The 14,771-nt window shown below is 46.9% G+C and overlaps 1 protein-coding gene across 10 annotated transcripts in view; it reads right to left on the bottom strand.

The window, feature by feature from the left end:
- The window catches only part of CDH18 (cadherin 18), a 1,922,553-nt gene extending 1,912,506 nt beyond the window's left edge, over positions 1-10,047 (bottom strand). For 2 of the 10 annotated variants that reach the window (XM_069613787.1, XM_069613788.1), the window contains exon 1: positions 9,877-10,047. The gene's annotated coding sequence lies outside the window, so the exon portion shown is untranslated. Of the gene's footprint in view, positions 1-9,675; positions 9,756-9,876 lie in introns of those variants that run through there. The other 8 variants (XM_069613793.1, XM_069613790.1, XM_069613785.1 and 5 more) reach the window with 6 other exon arrangements.
- Positions 10,048-14,771: the final 4,724 nt, after the last annotated feature.

The following is a 14,771-nucleotide window of genomic DNA, read 5'->3' as shown; positions in this document are numbered from 1 at the left end:
AAGTATGGTGAAACGCAACCTTAAACTGACTGTTTTTTCGATGTCTAACCTGGTCTTCTGTTTTTCCTTGCAGGCGCTGCCGTCGACGATGGAGCGTGTCGTGCTGCGGTGCCAAGATGAAGATTTCGGTGTTCCGGAAAGTGTAAAGATGAATACTTGGTTCGCCGAAGAGATGTACAGGTAAGAACAGCTTCCCCCAGTTGATAAGTATGCTGGCAGGAAGCAGGATGTCCAGGATGCAGGATCTTCAAAAGTAAGTCTGACCTCAGGCGACGGTGAGCGTTACGCTGCTTGTAAGTGCAGAATAACACGAAGCGTCTGTCTTGAGGATCGGGGCAGCTTATATAGCTGAGATCGTGGGCACGCCCATTAGGGCCGGCTTACCAGCCACACCCTGCTACTCCTAGAGAGTGAGCACGTGCAAAGGCAACCCATTAGCAGCCACACCCAAGAATACACTTGGGGCTGCTTAATGGATGGAATGTTCAAGGTTAATGCATCCTGCTTAATGGATGGAATATTCAAGGCTAATGCATCTGAAGTGCTATGTCCATAATAAAAGCTTTTTGGTGTTAAATGGATGTTCTTGTTTACTTTTGTTCATGAGCCTGGCGGCGAAGGCACCAGGACAGTGTCCACCCAGGTCTCTTGTGCATGCGACCCCTGCATGCCTGTGCCCCTGACTGCATGACCATGACACCTGACTGTAGAGACCCAACCACAACCAGACCCCTTATAGAAAGCATGCTTAGATGTTCCCCCTGAGCCAACCACAATCCCCTGTAGGTTTTTCTTATTTGCCACGTAGTATGACATCACGTATGACAAGTCTTTTCTATATAAGTACTATTTTTTTATTAAATGCTTTGAGAGAATGCTGTGCGATGTCCATTGTAACTCCCTGTTTTAGATAACTGATATTAAAACAGTAAACAAACGTTCACATCTTCCGGGGTTGGTCTGATTATTGGAGTACAGAGTTATTGTGTTTCCCCATCCACCTGCATGACACGCTACCTAAATTAAGGCCCTATGATCACGCGGTAGCAGTGGTGGGATGTTCAGACCCATCAATCTGTTAGTTCTAGATTTTCGGACAATCGGACATCCTCCGCCATCTAGCAGGAAGATCGCAGGGTTTCCTGTGGAGAGCGGCTGAATAGAAAACTTGCACAAAAACCGAGACGGTGCACAGGGTCCCTCTTTGATCCCTACCTGGTTTCCACAGGCGCTTTGCGGACGGAAGCCGAAAGTGGTCAGTTGGAGAAGGAAACGATACAGGGCCTTGAGTCAAACGACCGAATGGCGAGTAGATTGAGGGGAATGGCAAATTAAGGGGACGGGATTGTGGTAATTTAAAAGTAAGAGGAAATATTGTGTTGAGATAGAGATAAAAAGAGCCCAGAAACCTGACCCAAGGGGGTCGAGAACAAATTGTTTCACACTCCAGTCGAAGTCACTAGGCTACGTATGAACAGGTTCATATAAGGAGACTATTTAATTCCTGTGACAGGATATTGATTAGGGGCGAGGAGAAAAAAGGTGATCACAGTATTTTTTTGTAAATGTGTAAATTCGACTAGTCTGTGTGTATTTGTGTTGAGTTAAGGTGTTGAAAAGTGATATATGTTATAAAGGAATTGAAACAAAGTTAAGGAGCTAAAGGGACTATCTAGAGAAGTGGTTGGTACCAATCCAGAGATAAATAAAAAGATAGAGACTTGAGCGTGAGCGTGCTCATATTTGTTGTTTTAAAAATATTGAAAGTGGTGAAAGTATTTTATAAAAGGTGGTACGTATTGACAGTCAATTGAGACTCGTCAAAATGGGAGACACCCCTCTGATGCATTTATGTAAGACATTGTCAAAGCACATGCCCAAGCTCAAACATTATGGTGCAGAATGGTTGAAAGTCACAGCAGATAAGATGTTCATGCCATGACCACAAGGGGGATCATTGCCCAAAGCTGTATCCCACCACATGACCACATACCTGCACGCTGCATACAAGGGGAAAAAAATTTGAGAAAAGGTTAGCTATTTTAGAGCTTTGGAAAATGTACCAGGAAGAAAAGGAAGATCCACCACCTGAGGAGTGGATGCTTAATCAGTGTAAGGAGGAACGTGTTGAGCCCTCAGCTCCCCTTGCCTGCAGTAAAAGGTGCTAGTGTGGAAGAAGTAGGGTTGTATCATTTAAAAGGAATTGAAAGCAGCAACAAAGTACAGTAATCGGATATACAAACTGCTGCTTATAGCAGTGACGATAGTCCAGAGGAGAGTAAGAGGAAACAAGATATCTTTAAGATCATACAAAGTAAAGAAGAGAAGAATGAGCGGTCAAACACATCAACAGAAATAGAAGGAGAGATTAGGAGACAGAAAGGGGAAAAGGACAAAGCTGACGAGGTAACACTCATGCAGAACGAGTGGATGGGAGGACAGATATTAAAGTTGGATGGGAAAAGCATCGAGGAAGTAAGGCAAAGGGAAGAGAAGGACGAACAATATAGAAAAGACAGAACAAGAGCAAAGATTGAAGTAAGATGAGCACAAAAGAAAGATCAAGGAGTAATGAGAACAGATGTATCAGGAGGAGCAAGAGAAAAAACAGGAGCGGGCAGAGGAGCAAATAAAGTATGACAATAGGCAGAGAGTAATAGAAGATAGGAATAGAAAAGAAGAAGAGAGGAGGAGGAGGAAGCACAGAAATTAGGGGACAATAGGATACAGAGACAAAGAGAAGAAGAGGAAAGGAGAGCAGCAGTAAGGAGAGAAGACAAGAAGAGGAAAGAATTAGAAAGTAGGCAAGAAAACTAAAAGAATTAGATGAAGAGTTAGAACGAAGAAGGAGACAGCGGGACATTGCGATCGGAGGAGCCTGAGAAACTAAGAAAGAAAAACCGCAGCGTTTTCAAACACAACCGCGTTGTGTTTCTGACTGCCGTGGCTATCACTTTGGGTCTCCGGTGCTCCCAGCACTGGAGACCCAAAGTGAAAGCCAAGGCAGGCAGAAACACAACGCGGTTGTGTTTACATGCCGCGTTGTTTCTGCCTAAGTCTGATTTCCCATTTGGGGCTCTCGGGCTCCCCACGGGGGGCCGGAGAGCCCCAAATGGGAAATGCTAAATGCTGCAGTGTTTCTGCCTAAATCTGCTTTCCCATTTGGGGCTCTAGGCAAATGGGAAAGCAGATTTAGGCAGAAACACTACGCGGTTGTGTTTGAAAACGCTGCAGTTTTTCTTTCTAAGTTTCTCAGGCTCGGAGGAGCCTGAGAAACTTAGAAAGAAAAACCGCAGCGTTTTCAAACACAACCGCATTCCGTGCCAGTGTGTTCTGACATATACAAATGGAATAAAATGAAAAATCAGCGTTGCCTTGCTGCAAGCCCAAAATCCCCATTAAAAAGGAAACTTTTTCACCTTTAAAAATAATCCTGCTGATGCTATTTCCATCTGTTGTTCCTTAAACCTCTGTGAATAAAAAGGCCCTTCCATGCCCAGTATATCTCATTGTGCTTCAGCAAAACCAGGCATGATTTTTGAATGACATGCCCTGTCAAACCAACTCTGAGAAAAATCAACAAGGAACTCTACTGCCCCCCCTCCAATCCCCCCACCCGCATGGGGAAAAAAGCATTCATTTCATCAAAGTATCAAAGCTCAGTAGTTCAAAGAAACTCCAGCTATCTGAGCCATGTCAATTTCAATGCATCTGTGCTTCAAACAAAACTCCTTCCTACAAGAAAATAACTTTAGCTGCAAGACAGTGTGGGAATCCAGAGGGAGATGCAAAACCGAATTTAAAAAGAAATGCCAGCTTTGCACCACACATGTAAAATGGGCAATGCAAACTCAAGGAGAAAAATGCCCATTTTAAAAAGTAAACTGTTGAATGAAAGCCTGCCATTATCTAGCAATGTGAAGGGGTTTGTTGCTGGAGAAAATACACACGGGTTATTTTATTCGGTTTGCAAAGGTAGCGGGCACCCCTCTCTCGATAGAACAAGGCTTGATAACCTGTTCAGTGGTTATTAACCACTTGAGAGTTCGCAGCCACTGCTTTTTCTCACTGTGCCTTTCACAGATAGGAAATATCCATTTGCATATCAGTCTTTGTCCTGCCCAGGTGCAGTCCAGCACCGAAATGCAATGGCAATTCCAACCTGAACGAGAGTACCACCAGCAACCCCATACACGTGTTTCACCCTTGTTGGGGATCATCAGTGAGGTGAAGCTGATGCCTCTCTAAGCACAATGAGAGGGAGACCACGTCTGGGTTATTTTATTCAACTGGCTTGCTTGGGCCCAAAATATAAGAAAGTAAAACTGTTAAAACTATATTGGCTGGATTTTGTAAGTTCCAAAAGAAAAATCGGTTTCTGCTTGGGGGGATGGTACCAACCGGAGGGCCTCTCTCAGCAGATACTATCACCCCAGTGATAATTATTTGGTTGGACAGAATCTAGTCTAGGCTGAACCCACTGACAATGGAATTTCCAGGACAAGGAAGTGTGAAGTGGGGAAGGGGCAATAAACCTTCAATCAAGCGGGGAAACCCCCACCTTGCTCTGGAGGAAAGGACAGTTGGTAGCAGCTGAAGAAATAAAAGAAATGGTCCAGTGACAACTATTTATGAATAAAAATGTAAAAACTTATCTCTGCAGCAAGACTGTAAACATTTAAAAAGTTTGCAGTTTAAAAGTGATTTTATGGGCTTTCATTTAAGACATGGTAGAATTCACTGACCCCTTGGGAAGAGAAATGGCAAATAATGAGGGATTACAAGGAAAGTATCCATGATGCCAATGCACATTTTTATACTTGCATTCCTTATGATAATCCACACATGTATAAAGTTATGGAATTCTAGGCCGAATCGTTCATACTCAAAATTACCAAAAGTATTAGAAGGGTGAAACAATGACGCACGGATTGCAATGCTCTACACAAAATATGTAACCTGTGTATATAATTGGCTAAGAGATTTTAACTGTATAAATGTACCATTTGTGGCAAAATCGGATTTTGGCTAAAATAACTGTGGGAGGTTTTTGAACATTGTAAACTCACATCACAAATCTGCCCTCCTACTTTGAAATCCAACCAGATGAGAGCAAGGCGGAGACTAGCAACCCTGACCAATCCTGTGGGTTAGAGGTGTTCTTAGCCAAGCATGACAAGCCATACACTTTGATGATGTCACTATGCATTATAAATAAGAGTCCCTGACAAGACTCTAGACACACACTCTTCCTGATTTTCCTGTGCCAGCGTTCCTGTCCATTCATCCTGCTGAGTCCAGATTCCAACTACAAGGCAAGAGCATTGCTGACCCTACTCCAGGGCCCACTGTAAAACCCCAGCATTGCTGATCATATTCCCAGCAAGGCCATTGATCCAGAATCAACCCACTAATTTCCCATTAAAAAGGGGACAGCTGTGGTACCTTTTGCATCCTGAAACAGCCTGGCTTGCTGCCCACTAACTGCCTCCAGGGGTACCTGTGCCATCCAGTGACCAGAATAACCATCCGGTGAGCCCGACCCTGCCCAACTGTCTTTTGCCCAGCTGTCCTTTGCCAGGCGCGCTGCAGTGTAGTGACCAGAACCTTTGGCAGTCCAAAAAATCCCAAAACTAAAAGTTGACTGCAAGTATAATCCCTACCCCATAGAAATCCATAGTCTACCTTGTCTTGCATTTGTTCTTATCCCACTCTCTAAACCATCTTATCCTTATCCTGGTAACTTGTTAAAACTGTCAGAATTCTCTGTGTTCTTGCCCTTGATCTCCAAGCGTTAGAGCCACTTTTCTCTTCATTTCTGTCTGGCATAGATCATAATTCATTAGCGATATTGTGTTTACATAAATACATTTTCCCTAAAGAAAAGGGGTACACTGCCTGAAGGGTTACAACTGCAGCGTAATTTTTATTTTCACGGGTGGCGTTCCTCTTTTCTAACCCATTAAATCTAGTTTAAGTAAAATTTGCCTTTCACTTTTAAAACCGATTTTCTCTTTTTTACTACTATATTTTCCTAAAAACAAACCTTACTCTACCTTCCAAATCTCTCTCAATTCACCAGCTACCCCCATTCTTTCACTTCTGTAATATCCCTGTGATGTACCTCTGTCCCTCAGACTAAAATCCGCATCACGATTTACAATATTTCACCCGTTTTTTTAAAGAAACCGTTGGGTGAATTTACACGGAAATTGAAAGGAAATGCAACTTTTACACGTGTCATTTTGCTGCAATCCGTTTTAAACTTTCCATTCAGTTTTCAATTGTATGCTCTTGGCAATCCATTGCTGGTGATTGTTAGTGTCTATACAGTGTTGCTTTGGTGAGAAATTGTATTTACCTTAGAGTTTTAACCGCACAATAATTATTTGTTCATTTCCGAGGGTCATTTCATAACATTGCAAGGGTGTTTTCCACTCTTATTTGGTGAGGGAAGGTCGGATTTTGATTCTGTTTTCTGTCTCTTATTCCTGATTACATGCTGTATCTTTCTATCCATTCAGAGTTGATTATTTGTGGGTTGAGGGAAAATTGCAGGGGGAAATCCTAACTTTGTGATTTCTTTCCTAAATCAAAAAGTGCTCTTATTCCCTGGTGTTTTGTATATGTTCCACTAGAAGGTAAAACCAAGTGCATTGCTTACATCCTCGTTTTAATTATCACCCCACTGGTGATTGCTGCCCCATATTAAAAATTGTATGATTTATTTTGAATTTTAAAATAAATATTGCATTTTATCAACCAGCCTGGTTCATGGTCCATTGTGACCCGGGGTATTTGAAAAGGGGGTGTGATACGAGTCGTGCAACATCTCAAATTGAATACGCATAAAATAAGGAGAAAGGCATCTCAGTTGTGCGCTACATGCTAGGCCGAGACCAAGGTGTGTGTCGCCTGATTGAAATCCTTAACACTGCGGGTTAGGGTTTACGCAGTTTCGCTTATTGGAAAAGGGGCGAACAAGACCACAGTATATTCCATGTCTGCATATGGATAAGGATAATTTAAGGTGCAAGCTCCCGAGTTTGGCATCAGGTGCTGGGAAATGGATATACGATTTAGGAAAAAAATGACATGAGGAAACACGCTGGACACACAGGGGACATTAAGGGTCTCTTAGCAGCTATTCTTGGGAAAAAAGCCGATTACATATGGAGGAGAGCAGGCTATTCAAGTGTGACAGCACAAAACACAGCGCACGATGGAGCGCCATTCAATAACTGTAGAGCAGATGTTTAGAGGGCTATCAGGGTGCAGTATCCCGACACACCAGATATGGGTGCAATTATGACACAAGATGAAGAAAGATAAAGACACTCTTGCTTACAATCAGGATATTCAAAAGCGTTGGCAATTTGAAACGCGGGAACCGTGGGGAAAAACGCTGGAAGTATTTTACCATTTTTTATGTCAGGGATTACCCAAGCCACTACAGAGGCAACTGAAGAAACAAAAAGGAATGGAAGCAAAGCCATGGGCTGAAATACAGTTGACGATATTGCAATGTGTTTCAAGGCGCTTCAAGAAGGGAGGGAACAAGGGAGAATACAGTTACATTTTTATATGGTCAGAATGTGTGAATAACTATCATTTATCAGATAGTACAAGTGCATGCAACAATAAGGGAGAGGAGAGGAAAGAAAAAAGGAAACAAGACTAGCAGTAACGTTACTATGCTTGACGACAATTGTTGCAGTGCATGAATGACAAGAGGAGGGGGAGTGGAGAAAAGGGATAAGGAGAGGAACAGAACAAGTGACTATCTTGAAAGGTTAAAGACTAATCAAGGTAGTGCTGGGGGCCAAGGGGGAGGAGAAGACCAGGAGGGAAGGGGGAGACAGACAAGCTGTTATCAGAGGTCGAGGGACAAATGATAAGAGTAAGTGCTAAGATTAAGAGAAAAAGATGGGGGGGGCAGGGGAGGGCAGGGGAGGGCAAGATGGCCAAAAGGCAGGGAGCTACTATTACTATGCCAGACGGCAATTGAAGGAGTGCCGATCTTTCACGGGACACGGCGAAGGAGGGGAGGGCAAGTGGCAGCAAAACAGGCGGCTACGAATGACTATGCCTGAAACATACACAAAGCACATAGGGCATCGGAGGGGGGCTTCATAAAATACAATGGGGCAACAGAGGGGGTGGGGCACAACACAAAGCACATGGGGCAAAGGGGGGACTACACAAAGCACACGGGGCAAAGGAGGGGTGGGGGATTTCACAAAGCACATGGGGCATCAGAGGGGGTGGGGGCACAACACAAAGCACATGGGGCAAAGGGGGAGTGGGGGCACAACACAAAGCACACGGCAAAGGAGGGGGTGGGGGGATAAAGCATACAGGGCAAGGGGGGGGGACTTCATGAAACACAAAGGGGCAACAGAGGGGGTGGAGAGACTACACAAAGCACACTGGGCAAAGGAGGCGGTGGGGATTTCACAAAGTACATGGAACATCGGAGGGGGTGGGGGCACAACACAAAGCACATGGGGCAAAAGAGGAGGTGGGGGATTACACAAAGCATACAGGGCAAAGGCGGGGGAGGGGTCTTCTGGAACACAACAGGGCATCGGAGGGTGGACTTACACAAGAGCAATGCGGGGTATGGGGGGGGGAAACAGAGCAGCACGTGGCATCGGACGGGGGGGGGGTTACACAGAGCACACAGAGCAACACGGGGCATCGGAGGGGGTGGGGGATATAACTGAGAAGCACAGGGTATCGGGTGGGGGATATAACTGAGCAGCACAGGGCATCGGTGGGGGGGATTACACAGAGCACACGGGGTATCGGAGGGTGGGGGTACTAAAGAAAACAGCGCAACGAGAGGCATTGGCGGGGGGATATAACAGAGCAGCACAGGGCATCGGAGTGGGTGGGGGACTAAACAGAACACACGGGGCATCGGTGGGGGACTATAGAAAACACAACGGCGCAACGGTGGGGATACATAACAGCGGAACGAGGGGCATCGGTGGGGATACATAACAGAGCAGCACAGGGCATCGGAGGCGGTGGGGGGACTACACAGGGTATGGGGGACGTAACAGAGCAGCACAGGGCAACGGAGGGGTTGGGGGGACTACACAGAGTAGCACAGGGCATCGGTGGGGGGATTACACAGCACACGGGGTATGTGAGGGTGGGGGTACTAAAGAAAACAGCGCAACGAGAGGCAGTGGCGGGGGGACATAACAGAGCAGCACAGGGCATCGGAGGCGGTGGGGGGACTACACAGGGTATGGGGGACGTAACAGAGCAGCACAGGGCATCGGAGTGGGTGGGGGACTACAGACCAACAGGGGCGTGGGGGACTAAACAGAGCACACGGGGCATCGGTGGGGGACTATAGAAAACACAACGGCGCAACGGTGGGGGTCATAACAGCGGAACGAGGGGCATCGGTGGGGAGACATAACGGAGCAGCACAGGGCATCGGAGGTGGTGGGGGGACTAAAGAAAACACAACTGCGCAACGGAGGGGGTCGGGGGGATCTAACAGCGCAACGAGGGTCATCGATGGGGAGACATAACAGAGCACACGGGGCAACAGAGGGGGGTGGGAGCACACGGGGCATGGGAGGGGGACTAAAAAAAACAATGGCGTAAAGGGGGGGGGGTGTAACAGAGCAGCACAGAACATGGGGGGTCTCTCACCTCACATACCGGTGTAACGTCCGTAAATGTTTATTGTCAGAAAATGCTTTCCCTGCTTAGTGAGCATGCGTAGTGTGTCTGCGCATGCTCCGTAATGTATTAACAGAAAAGCATTTTCTGACAGGCATTTCCAAATAATTTTGGGGAATAATTTCGCCCGCGATCATCGCTCCGTGCCCCCACCTCCCACAAGCGTCCTACCTTTGAAGTGCATTGCGCCATTCGATTGGGAGGACCAGCGGTGTATTTTCCGACGTTACACCGTGCTGCAGCGTCAGGCTACACTTTTCCTTCTCTGAAGCTTGATTAGCTGCTCGTCTAGCTGGTCCAGCTAAGTCGCCCCCAGAAAGACTCACCAAGTAAGTCACCCGCAACCCCCCTCGGCAGCTTCAGGGTCACGTGACATTCGGTGTCTTTCAGTGTCCCAGTTGTATTGCTCCTGCAACAACCAGGGAGGAGATTAGATCACCACTGCATAAAATGTTTTTCCCCCCAAAATGTCCAGCTCCATGACATAATATCGTCGCATAGGTGGCTTCAGTGCCGTCGCCAGAAATCAAATTTAAGAGGGGCACAGAGTAGGGGGGGCCGCCTATAAAAGGTAATGTGTGACTGGTGGACTGGACAGATGACAAGACACTGTGTTGAGGCTTGGTACAGTGTTTATTGAGACACCTCTTGTAAAGTGGGAACTGGGGGTATAATAAGTCCAGGGCAGGGCTGGTGTAGGTACTCACAGTTTGAGCTGTCCAGTTCATGCAGTTGGCTTCACGGCAAGCTATGTGTGTTAATCTTCACACACACGACAGCCAGAGCACCCAGGAGGCCGCCCTCATCCTTGGTATTACGCTCCGGCTGACGGGGGCCTCTGTAGGCAGACCCTGTGACAATCTCTAGTCCTTTGGCAGGAGGAGCGCTCAGGCCGGCTGTCTCCTTCAGCCTCTGTGCGAGTTCTGCACGTCTTCCGTCATTTGCGCGCTTCGTGCGTCTCAAATGTCGCAAGATCACAGGGGCGTGATCTCGCGAGGCCAAGTCCCCACCCACCTCCTTTGGTGGGAATAGATGGTCGCTAGTTCATGATGAAGTTGGTGAACCTGGTGGGCTTTCTTTTCTCCCTTTGGGGTCTCTCCTGGTTGGGGATAACGCCTGGGTCTTGGGTGGTGATGCGGAGAGTGTCTGGTGGGGTGAAGTCCTTTGGTGTCGCCTCCCAGTGTGGTTTTCCGGACTGGGCCGGGGGATCGTGCATGCATGTTCCCTTTGATCCTTTTCTCCTGAAGCGTCTGTTTCCGAATGCTGGGGATCGCTGACTGAACCCCATTGATCATGTTCACTTCCTGCTTCCATGGATGGGTGGTTGGTGGATGCTCTCTTACGGTACATGGCGTCTCTTTCCAATTTCCATCGTCTTCCGTCGCTGGTGTGGACATGGTTGGTTCCTTTGCTGGTGACTACTATTGCCCTGCTGTATTTGGAGCCAGTAGTGGTATCTTTGTGAGGTAGGCATATCTTTACTAAGTCGCCTTCATGGACCTCTGTGTGATGGGCCGCCCTGTGTTTGTTGCCTTGGAATTTCATGACTTTGTTCTTTTCCATGTGGAACATAATGTCTCTCATGACAATGTCTTCGTCTTCTTTGATTTGGTGTAGCCACGGGGGTACTAGCGTGAATGCAGCCCTTCTCCCTCTTAACAGCTAAAATGGAAAAACTCTGGTGATGGCATTGGGTGTTATGCGGCGGGCCGCAACGGCCTCTTTCACTATCTTGTGTGGTTCTAGACCTGACGCGCACAGGCCAGTTGTAAAGCGACTTTGATAAAACGGTTCGCCCTTTCCACTAGTCCATTTCCTTGTGGGTGGTACAAGCTTGCTCTCAGTTCGCAGATATTTTGTTTTCTCAGGAATTTTTCCATTTCCCTGGAGACTAACTGCTCTCCATTGTCAGTTACAATCTCCTTGGGGAGCCCTTCCCTCTGAAAAACAGCACTGACAACCTCAATGACTGTGCTCGTGGTGATGCCTTGCGGATGCCTAACAGGGGAATGACGCGGTCACCTCTAAGTACCAGGCCGTTTATCACTGTGATCTCGTCACCAACTTTCCAACATGGACGAAGACTTTCTGGGACTGTTCTCTCATTGGGCCATCCTTCGCAGACCCACTCTGCTACTCGGCGCAGGGCACCGTCTTGTTCCATTTCTTCTTGCCAATGTCGCTCGTTGATCTCCATTAAGTCTCTGTTCCTCAGGTCACTTATGGAAGCCACCGCGCATTCATCTTTGAGGACTGTGGTCCCTGGGGTGTTTTTGGCGAGTAGCCTGGACATGCAGTCTGCTTGACTGTTCTTCCAGCCGGCAATATGGATGATTTCGTAAGTATACTTCTGGAGCTTCGCAGCGATTCTAGCTAGTCTCGGGTCGCTGTTTTGGTGCCGCGAGGGCTCAGCATGTGTATAAGGGGCTTGCGGTCGGTAACTAGTCGAAATTTTGTACCCTAAACGTATGACCTGAATTATTCCACTGCCCAGGCGCACGCCAGCAATTCCTTTTCCACAGTGGAGTAGTTTTACTCCGATGTGGATAGTGCTTTGGTCGCGAAGGCCACAATATTTTCTGTGTCTCCCTTTTTCTGGGTAAGGGTGGCGCCTAAACCATAAGCACTGGCGTCTGTCGTGATGTATGTTTCCCATTCAGGATTGAAGGGTTTGAGACAGGGTGCATGCAGTATCCTCTTTTTGATCTCCGCAAAGGCCTCAAAGGCGATGTAGTTTCGGAGAATCTGGGGACGAACTTTGCATAGTATTCTGCGAGACCCAGGAAAGACTGAAGTTCATCCTTATACATCGGGGCTGGGGCATCGGTTATGGCTTTGAGTAGGTTTTTCTTGGGGCTCACTTCTTCTCTCGAGATGCGATAGCCAAGGTACTCAACATCCCCAGCGGCGAATATGCATTTTTTTTCGTGGCGCTGGTGGACATCCGCGTCTTGTAGCTTGCTAAGTACTTCGTTCAGTGCTTTGTCATGAGTTTCTGTGTCCTTGGCGTATACCAAGATGTCGTCCTGGAAGTATGAAACGTTTGCGATGCCATGCAACAAAGAGTTCATCATTCTCTGGAATGCAGAGGATGCTGAGGATAGGCCGAACGGCATGCGTGTGTATTGGTACGTTCCGAACGGGGTGATGAAAGCAGTGAGCGGGCGTGCAGGCTTATTTGATGGTATGCATCTCGCAGGTCGAGCCTCGAAAACATGGTTGCTTCCTTCATCATGAGCACAATTTCATTGATTATAGATTCCCCACTTTAGGCCATACACTCCTCCTTATCCTAGGTTACATACTCCTACTACATAGTGTCTCTCCTTGCCTAATCATGACCACCAGCATTAACAACTTCAGACTCCGCACCACTACTCCTGGTTCTCTTGTAGTATTGCCGAGTGATAATACAGTGTGCTCTAATGGCACATTCATCTTCCTCAAGGCAGGCCTGGCTCGGCTACACTGCCCCAGACACCACCCCTTGTCCTGCCCCACAACATTCCTCCCCACCACTTCTGACTTCCCGACTTACAACTACACTCCCAACATACTAACCCTGCCGCTTATAGGTAGATTATGCTGCACACGCCTTTCTTCCAGAGCTACACATAATACAGCCCAAACAAGACCCATCACCACATTAAAATGAAACCACAGACTTTCTACACGCACCCACCACCATATAGCCCACATCAAAAACTAGCACACCTATCCCTATCCCAACCTGGCCAGCATGCCTAAAACTCAGGTGACCCGGGAGAACCCCGGCTTCAGACCGCAGCGATCTACCTCCTCTAATGAGACCCTCAATACTACAGCAATCTGCCCCATGAACAAACTGCCCCTGAGTCTGCCCAAAACCACTCATCCCCTTCTAGGAGCCATACTAAATGTCAGGTCCCTCGGTGCCCATGCAATAGATATACACGACTGTATATTAGAATCTAAGCTCGACTTCCTAGTACTCACCGAAACATGGCTACATCCAGCCTCAGGCCCACAAATCACACTAGCCATCCTCTCTGAATACACCCTCCTGAGAGCAGACTGCTCAGATGCGATAGGTGGTGGAGTGGCCATTATCCACAAAACCTCATTACAATTCAGGGAATGTAAAATGGAATCATTCACTGGTTACGAAGTCCTCGCTCTTAAACTAACCATCAGCTCCAAGGTTACAATCAACTTCCTAATAGTATATAGAGCATCAAGCACCGCCAACAATCCAGGCATAGACTTACCTCTATTAATTACACCCCCCTCCTTAAACCCAAAACCAAGTACATCCTTTTAGAAGACCTTAATCTCGGTTATAGCGACCCCATAGACAGCAAAGCAACAGCATGCCATAATGCATTCCTAGAGATGCAATTCACTCAAATTGTGAATACCCCCACACACTTTAAAGGTAGAAGTCTTGATTGGATACTCACCCTCAACACTGCAGTAACCATATCAGACATCCTTAAGATGCAATGGACAAACCATTGTCTAATCAAATTTAACATAAACCTAGACACAGATACAACAGCCAAAACTTGTAGCCCAGCACCCATCCAGGTCAGAAATGCACGCAAAGTCACCCCAGAGAATCTTACTCCAGTTCTTAACGACCTTCTGAATGCCAAACCACGAGACAGTATTAATACAGAGAGCATCGCTGCTCATTACCACCAATGCCTGCAAACCGCAATAGATGAAGTAGCCCCTCTCAAAACTAAACTGCCCAAGCCCAAACGTAGCTCCCCTTGGTTCAATGATGAACTCGTAGAACTCAGAAGGAAAAAAAGAGCCCTAGAACACTTATGCAGAAAAAAACCATTCCCCTGAACTCCAAATCAAATTGCAACAACTATCCAAAGCTTACAAACCTGGTGTACTCGCCCATAAAGCCAAATCATTCAATGAACGCATCTGTAATGCAGCCTCTAATATTAAAGAGCTATTCACTATTATCTGAGAACTAGAATTCCCCTATTCTACCCATCAGCCCTATTAACACTAGCAAAGCCTGGTGCACCACCATTCAGGACATATTAGCCTTCAAAGTGAACACCCTC

This window comes from Ambystoma mexicanum, chromosome 5p (assembly GCF_040938575.1).
Source record: "Ambystoma mexicanum isolate Mex_15411 chromosome 5p, UKY_AmexF1_1, whole genome shotgun sequence".
Taxonomy (NCBI): domain Eukaryota; kingdom Metazoa; phylum Chordata; class Amphibia; order Caudata; family Ambystomatidae; genus Ambystoma; species Ambystoma mexicanum.
This window is presented reverse-complemented; position numbering and strand designations above follow the sequence as displayed.